This window comes from Xenopus tropicalis, chromosome 10 (genome assembly GCF_000004195.4).
Source record: "Xenopus tropicalis strain Nigerian chromosome 10, UCB_Xtro_10.0, whole genome shotgun sequence".
NCBI lineage: Eukaryota > Metazoa > Chordata > Amphibia > Anura > Pipidae > Xenopus > Xenopus tropicalis.
The window spans coordinates 15,120,002-15,126,978 of NC_030686.2; positions in this window are offsets into that span (position 1 = coordinate 15,120,002).

Genomic DNA, 6,977 nt, shown 5'->3' on the forward strand with positions numbered 1-6,977 from the left:
CAGACCTGACTTGCTGGAGGAGACTGACCTTTGCAACATTGTTTAAAAAGAAACAACCAGGAGTTCAGCAAATGCTTAGTTGGATAGCAATTACATTTACAAATAACATTTAAATCACTGAAAATGTTTAATCAATTCATATTGCAGGTTGCTTAGAATTATGTTTTCTTTGGCAAAAACTTATTTTTGTCCTTTAACTATTCCACTTAATTCCATTCCTTCGCTATGGATCATCCCCCATGACATAATTGCCCCGCCCATTGTCACAACCCGCCCCTTTGTATACCCACCGCTTGCCCTGCCAGTATAGTTTCCAAAAGGTGGCAACCTTACATAAAATGCATGTATGGGAACTATAATCTGAAATTATATTATCCAAAACATTCTGACACATGGCAATGCCATCTCCTTTTTCTCTGTTGTAATAAGATAGAAATCTGTGCTTAGGTCCGGACTGAGATTCAAAATAGGCCCTGGTATTTCAAGTACACAGAGGCCCAAACAGCCCCCCAGCAGCCCAATAAATAGTGGCTGTCTATGGCATCTCACAGCAGCCCCTCTGGCATTTGCCTGAACCCACAGACTGCCAGTCCGGAGTGCCTGTGCTTGATATTAGTTTATCTATGGAAATGAGAAAATAATTCTACATATTTTTAGTAGACTTTAGGCTCCACATTACAAAAAGACAGCCCCAGGTCCCAAGCATTCTGGGAAACAGATTCGACACTAATAATCAGGATCAGCCCTGTACTACTTATAAAGCACTGCTGCAGCAGACTGAGTGTATAGTACTAGTAATGGAAACAAATATTTACATTTCAAGTAGTTAATGAGGCGTGCAGCTACAGACCTAAGGCACAAGCCCCAGACACTAGGTATAGCAATGCCCTTAAGAAAAGGTTCTAGAATGCTCATCCTAAGAATGGAATGAAGCCAGCGGCCACTTTTACTTGCAGAGGAATCTATTGTTATGCATTCCTGTTTATATATTGCACTGAACCTGTACATCTCTTGGGAAAGGAAGCAGCTGTTCTTCAACTTTCCTTAACCCCTAGGTACCCGTAGTGACTTTTGTCATCCTGTGAAATGCTAGTCTAGAACCTGACAATAAAGTAATGGTCTGAGTTTAGAGATTTCAAGTTGCACTGAGGTCTGAGAAATCACTACAGATGGCATATTCACCAGACACACAGAGTATTAAAGGGAACAGGGGAGCTTCTGAGCCCCATGCCGCATGATGGGGGTCGCATCGCTAGTGCAGAGAGTGCAGCTGCTCTATAAGAGCCAAATGTCTGTTTACAAAATAGAATTTCAGCTGTTAAAATTACCCAGGATACCTTATTGCTGTTCCTAGTATTGTGTCACACTGCCGACCATTGCAAACTATAAAATATGGTTACCAGATCACCTGTGGGATCAGGGTCAGTAAGGCTGCTACCCCAGTGGCCCCCTGACTGCTTACCACCCTGTCTGCTCACCCAGTGCCAGCCTCTCCCCTGTGTGCATACCTTATACTTCACCATGATGAGGGGGGGGCACCGGTTGTGAGTTGCAGGTAGGGATTGGGTCTCGGCTGTTGGGGCCCACCAGGCTTTTTACCTGTGTCCTGCTGGCCCAGTCCGACCCTGTATGGGATACATATGCGCACAGAGTTAATTGTAATGAACACTAAGGGGTCCATCTGGGAAAATTCTGAGAATATTGACCTTTTCAAGAGTTTGCTCTGTGAAATTTTGTTTTACAAAAGAGAGAGTGAGATCACGATAAAACAAAAATGTTCAGTGGATTGACAGTGCAGTTCACTTGAATCTAAACATGCTCTTTTCACTAAAATTGTATAGTTGTCCCATAGGCCAATGTGCACACCCACTGGTTCTAGGGAACCGTGGGGCTACTGCTATCCTGGACATGGTGGTGTTTCCAGGGCTCTCATAGCAGATGCATCAACAGGCACTACAGACTACACCCAGACTGGGATTCAAAATAGGCCCTGGCATTCCAAGTACACAGAGGCCCAAACAGCCCCCCCCAGCCCAATAAATAGTGAATGTCTGTGGCATCTTACAGCAGCCCCTCTGGCATTTGCCAGAACCCACACATTGCCAGTCTGGGCCTGCTACAGACTTGTGTGGATAGATTTACATGCTCATGGCGTTTTAACATAACAAAGTAATACCATGACAGTTCTGACAGCAAATTGTGTAAAAATGTGCAACTGCAATTGCATGCGTCTGGGACAACTGGGTGGATGCAAATCTATGCACAGCAACTATTCTGCTGCATTGAGCACTAGTACAGACTAACCCCCATATGTAATAAAAGGCACTAAGTTTGCCCAGGAGTAGTAACCCATAGCAACCAATATGATACTTGCTTTTAAACAGGTACCAGTAAATGCTACCTGTTGATTGGTTGCTATGGGTTACTGCTCCTGGGCAAACTTAGTGAATTTTTGTTACATAGCACCCATAGAGTTAATTCTAGCCTAGCACCGCCGTCTTAGTCTCACATTGCAAATAAGGTTAATAATATGCACTTTCTGTGGCTATATTCAACAGCTGAATTGAAGTAGACACGGAGCTCCCTAAACAATAGACCTTGTTGTACCTGCCACAAAGCAAAATTAGAGTGAATTGAGGCAACAGCTGTATAAATCCTAGGCCCTCGGTAATATCAATATATCCTTTGCTTTGGGTGTGATTATGCAGGAATGCAATCAATAATACAAACTACAAGCCCTTAATGACATAATTATCAACAGGTTGCTATGGGTAATAAGTCCCTGTTCAAACTTTGCACCTATTATTATTACATTTACTGAGTCGTCAGAGAAATAATTTTTGCCTATATCTGGCACAATCAGATGTCTCTGTTTCTGGTACTATACTATATATAAAGGGGCAGATTTATTAAAATGAGAGTTTACAGCTTTATAGATAAAAACTCACATTCTATTCATTCTTATGGGATTTTTAGAAGCTTACTTTCTAAATGGTGAGTTCTAAATTCACCCATTGTCAAATACGCTTTTCAAAATCCCATAGGAATGAATAGAACAGGGGTGAGATTTTATCTATTAAGCTCTAAACTCACATTTTGATAAATCTGCCTGCAGTGTCAGACTAGGCCTGCAGAACACCAGGAGAAACCCCAGTGGGCCCCGCTGACCCAAGCCTGATCCATACTGAACGCTCCCCTTCATGAACTGCAGACGCTCCCCTTCACGCTGTTTTAAGCTGTGGAGAAGTTTGTACAATCAATGGTTTAGTCCCTCCTCCCCTGCCAGGAATTCAAATGTTTTGCAGCTGGATGTCAGAATATAAAACTGGTATTTATTCATACTTTCTAAAGGAACAGATTACAGTGATAGATATATTAGGGGTTTCTGTGTTGTGTGGGGCTCTTTAACAAATTTTGGTTTGGAAGCCAAAGTTCCCTTTTAAGGAAAAGGTGCACAAGGGTTACAGTCGAGTCACTACAGTTATACTGGCTCTTCCTAATATACAAGGACATGGCCACTAATGAACTTTAGGCCTCCCAGCAAGTCCAGCGAGGATAGATTAAACATTAGCCTGGTTCTGACTATTGGTGTTGTACCTTTGTACCATAGGAGGGGATTGATCATCATTGGCAGCACTGTGATTTCAAAGTAAGGGAATGTGAGAGCCAGGAGAGAAGTAGCCAAACATGGCTGTGCAACGTGTTATTTACTTGAATAGGATTTACATGCCACTAACACCACTGCTAAAAATATTGTCAGAGGATATGACCCATGTTCCATCATTTATGCTAATATTTTGCAAAACATTTCCTTTTTTCATGTATCTGTATTTTTTTTGTTGAAATTTTGTCATGCAAAACTAATCATCCTCCAATCAGAAGCTTTTCTCTAGGATCACAAGCAAGTTATAGTTGTATGCTTTATAAAATATGGGGCTATTTAACTTGTTTCATGATTTCACCCTTTAAGTACAGACAGCGAAGACCACAACTGGCAGTTTTTTTATGGGGTTATGTCACCCAGAAATATATGAACCTACAAAACTGACATGATTGTACCATCGGCACATAAAAGGGTTAATCTAGGAAACACCATTTGTGTGTCAGGCATATCATATTCCCTTTTCATCTTTCAGCCTGTCATGCAAGCTGCAGCCTGGTAGTGTGGGTCAAGGAGTTCTGAATTCCAAACTGGAGAGCTGCAGAACATTTTATTATGATCCAGCCCCCGAGCAAGTGATCTGTTGGATAGCCATACAACTATATTTAAAAATCAGAGCAGCGATTGTCTGTATTAACTGATTTCAACATGTAACCCATTAATTCTGTACTGTACATAGGGTCAGACTGGGCCAAAAAAACCTGGTGGGCCCCGCCATTCCAGACTTGATCCCCATCTGCTGCTCCCCACTGTTGTCACTCCCCCACTGCCCTCCCCCAATTATGGCAAAGAATAAAGGGCCCCTGAGGGGGTGTGAGGGCCCGTGGGGTAGTAGCCCTGGTGGGCCTTGCACACCCCAGTCTGAACCTGACTGGATAATAAACAGTATACTTGTTTGGAGCATAAATTCTTTTTATTACAGTGTGCTGTTGGATCTGTGTTTAGGGATCATTAATCTGTTCTTCCCAGTCGACTGTTCTTGGGCCAACAAAATTGTCATTTTCTGGCATTACTGGCCCTTTATGTTGCAAGAGAATCATTTAATTTTGGTTCCTAGAAGTGTCAGAAGCCGTAGTGTATCTTTCTCAACATCAGCTCCATCTCAATACTCAGAATAAATTTGCCTTTGGCTATTTTCTCTGCTCCCTGTAGTTATGTAAACAATGCATTAGGGAGGCAACGTGTTAATCCAAATCCACTAAGGATTTTGTTGTGACTGAGTACTCAGCACAGTGTGTTTTTTTTTCATTTTTTTATTTCAGCAAAGAATGACTTGAGTTATGAGAGCCATGAGGGGGATCATGGTCATTAACTGAGACAACACAGGAAGGCCAGCGGTTCCCATAGCTTCAACTCCCAGCAATTTCTGTCATTAACTCCCAGCCCCCAATGCACTGGAAGCAGAAAACATAGGGAACTGACTCAGTATCTGAAGCATTTAGCAATAAAGTATCTATGCAAAAGTATATACCTGTATAAGTCTGTCCCCCCCAAAAAAAAATCACTTTTAATTAGTTGAGCTGAAAAAGCTTTTCTTTTGGTATGCTTTATAATTGCCTCTTGTTGTAAGTTCGAAATGGGAAAAATTCCACAGAAATTGGTGTCCCTAATAATATTATTTTATTATAACCGACAGTGCTGCACTGGGTGTCTGGGCTGTTGTCTTTCTTACGGCACCTCCGTACTCACGCAGGCACGCCGGGTTGCATTACTTTTATTTGTGCCAGGGTGGAGCACACAACTTCCAGGCAGGGAGCAGACCTGGTCCAGCAGGGCCCAATCGTTTTTTTCCCAGAGTCCCGTTGGCCCATTCTGACTTTAAAAACAGAGAGTAAATTCATTTTAAAAAAGGGATGCACTGAACCCACTTTTTTGGGTTCGGCCGAACCCACCCTGACGGATTCATGATTTCAATGGCATTTAGTAATTGACTGCATACTGCAGCCTTCCAAAGTAATGGGGGTCACCAGGTATCAGAATGCAAAATGCATTTTGCAAAATCCATATCAAGGATATTTAAAAACACTGGTAGAATTGTGACCAGTGAAATATTGTGACTCAGCCGGCCCCCTTAAAATACTATTTTTGGGCTCCTCCCCCAGCAGTACCCCTTGCCCCTACTTGTATGTGTGATATGGCTGGCAATCTTGCAAGCAGTGTCCTAGTGAGCTCTAGTAAAAGCTACTAACGCTATTGAATGTGAAATTTCTGCATTGTTCGAGCTCATATTGCTTGTCAGTTCAAATAAAAAGAGCCAGAGGTGGCATATCCAGTATAAACATGTATGTATGGGAGAGGATCATGCTGTAACTGATTGAAGGCATGGGAGGCTTAACGAAGCAGAATCCTTTACTGCTCTTGTATACTAAACCTGTATGGGACCTGTTATCTAGAATGCTGGGGATCTGGAGTATCCTGGCTAATGGATCTTTCTGTAATTTGGATTCCCATACCTACAGTTTACTAAAAAATCATTTATATTTTAGGATCAGGTACAATGTACTGTTTTAGTATTACAGAGAATTTTTTTTTTTAAATTGTAATCATTTGATTAAAATGGAGTCTATGGGAGATGGTCTTCTCGTAATTCATAGCTTTCTGGATAATGGGTTTCCGGATAACAGATCCCCTAGTTATAGGTAGAAAAAAGCCTAATAAGAAAATAATCTTATTCTGTTGTGTTTTTTTCCATGTATTTGCCTTAAACAGACTGTAAAAGGGGCAGGGCATGGGGAATTAACCAGGATCTAGGATCCCTGCTCATGTTACAGTTTTTCCTATAAACAAGTCTACCCATGCAATACAGCACTGCATATGCTACAGAAACATGAATACCCTGCCTTGTGGCTCGAAACCCACTCTACAACCTGCAGGTCCTAGGTTCCATTAAAACAGCAGGAAACAGACTGGGGAAAGTCAGACATGTTGTGGATACCCTGACAACCAAACATAAAACCGTGGTCTCCCAGCATCCCTTGTCAGCTGAAGTCTAGCTCATAGTTGTAGTTCTACACCAGAATCCATCCTAACAATCTTGAGTATGCCTAATGACATAGATAAGAGTGTGGACTACATGTTTACAAGAATTATTAGACTAAAGGTGGCCATACACGGTAAGATCTGCTTGCTTGGCGAGGTTGCAGAGGGAGCGGATATTCTCCCGATATCCCCAACACAGGGGAGGCCACAAGGACAGACCAAGACATACACTGCAAACTTTGTTAGAAATTATTATTTTCAGGGCCATATTTACTATATAGACACCCAAGGACTTGCTTAGGGTGGCAACTTTAGAGTGGCAGCCTTTAGGTATGTA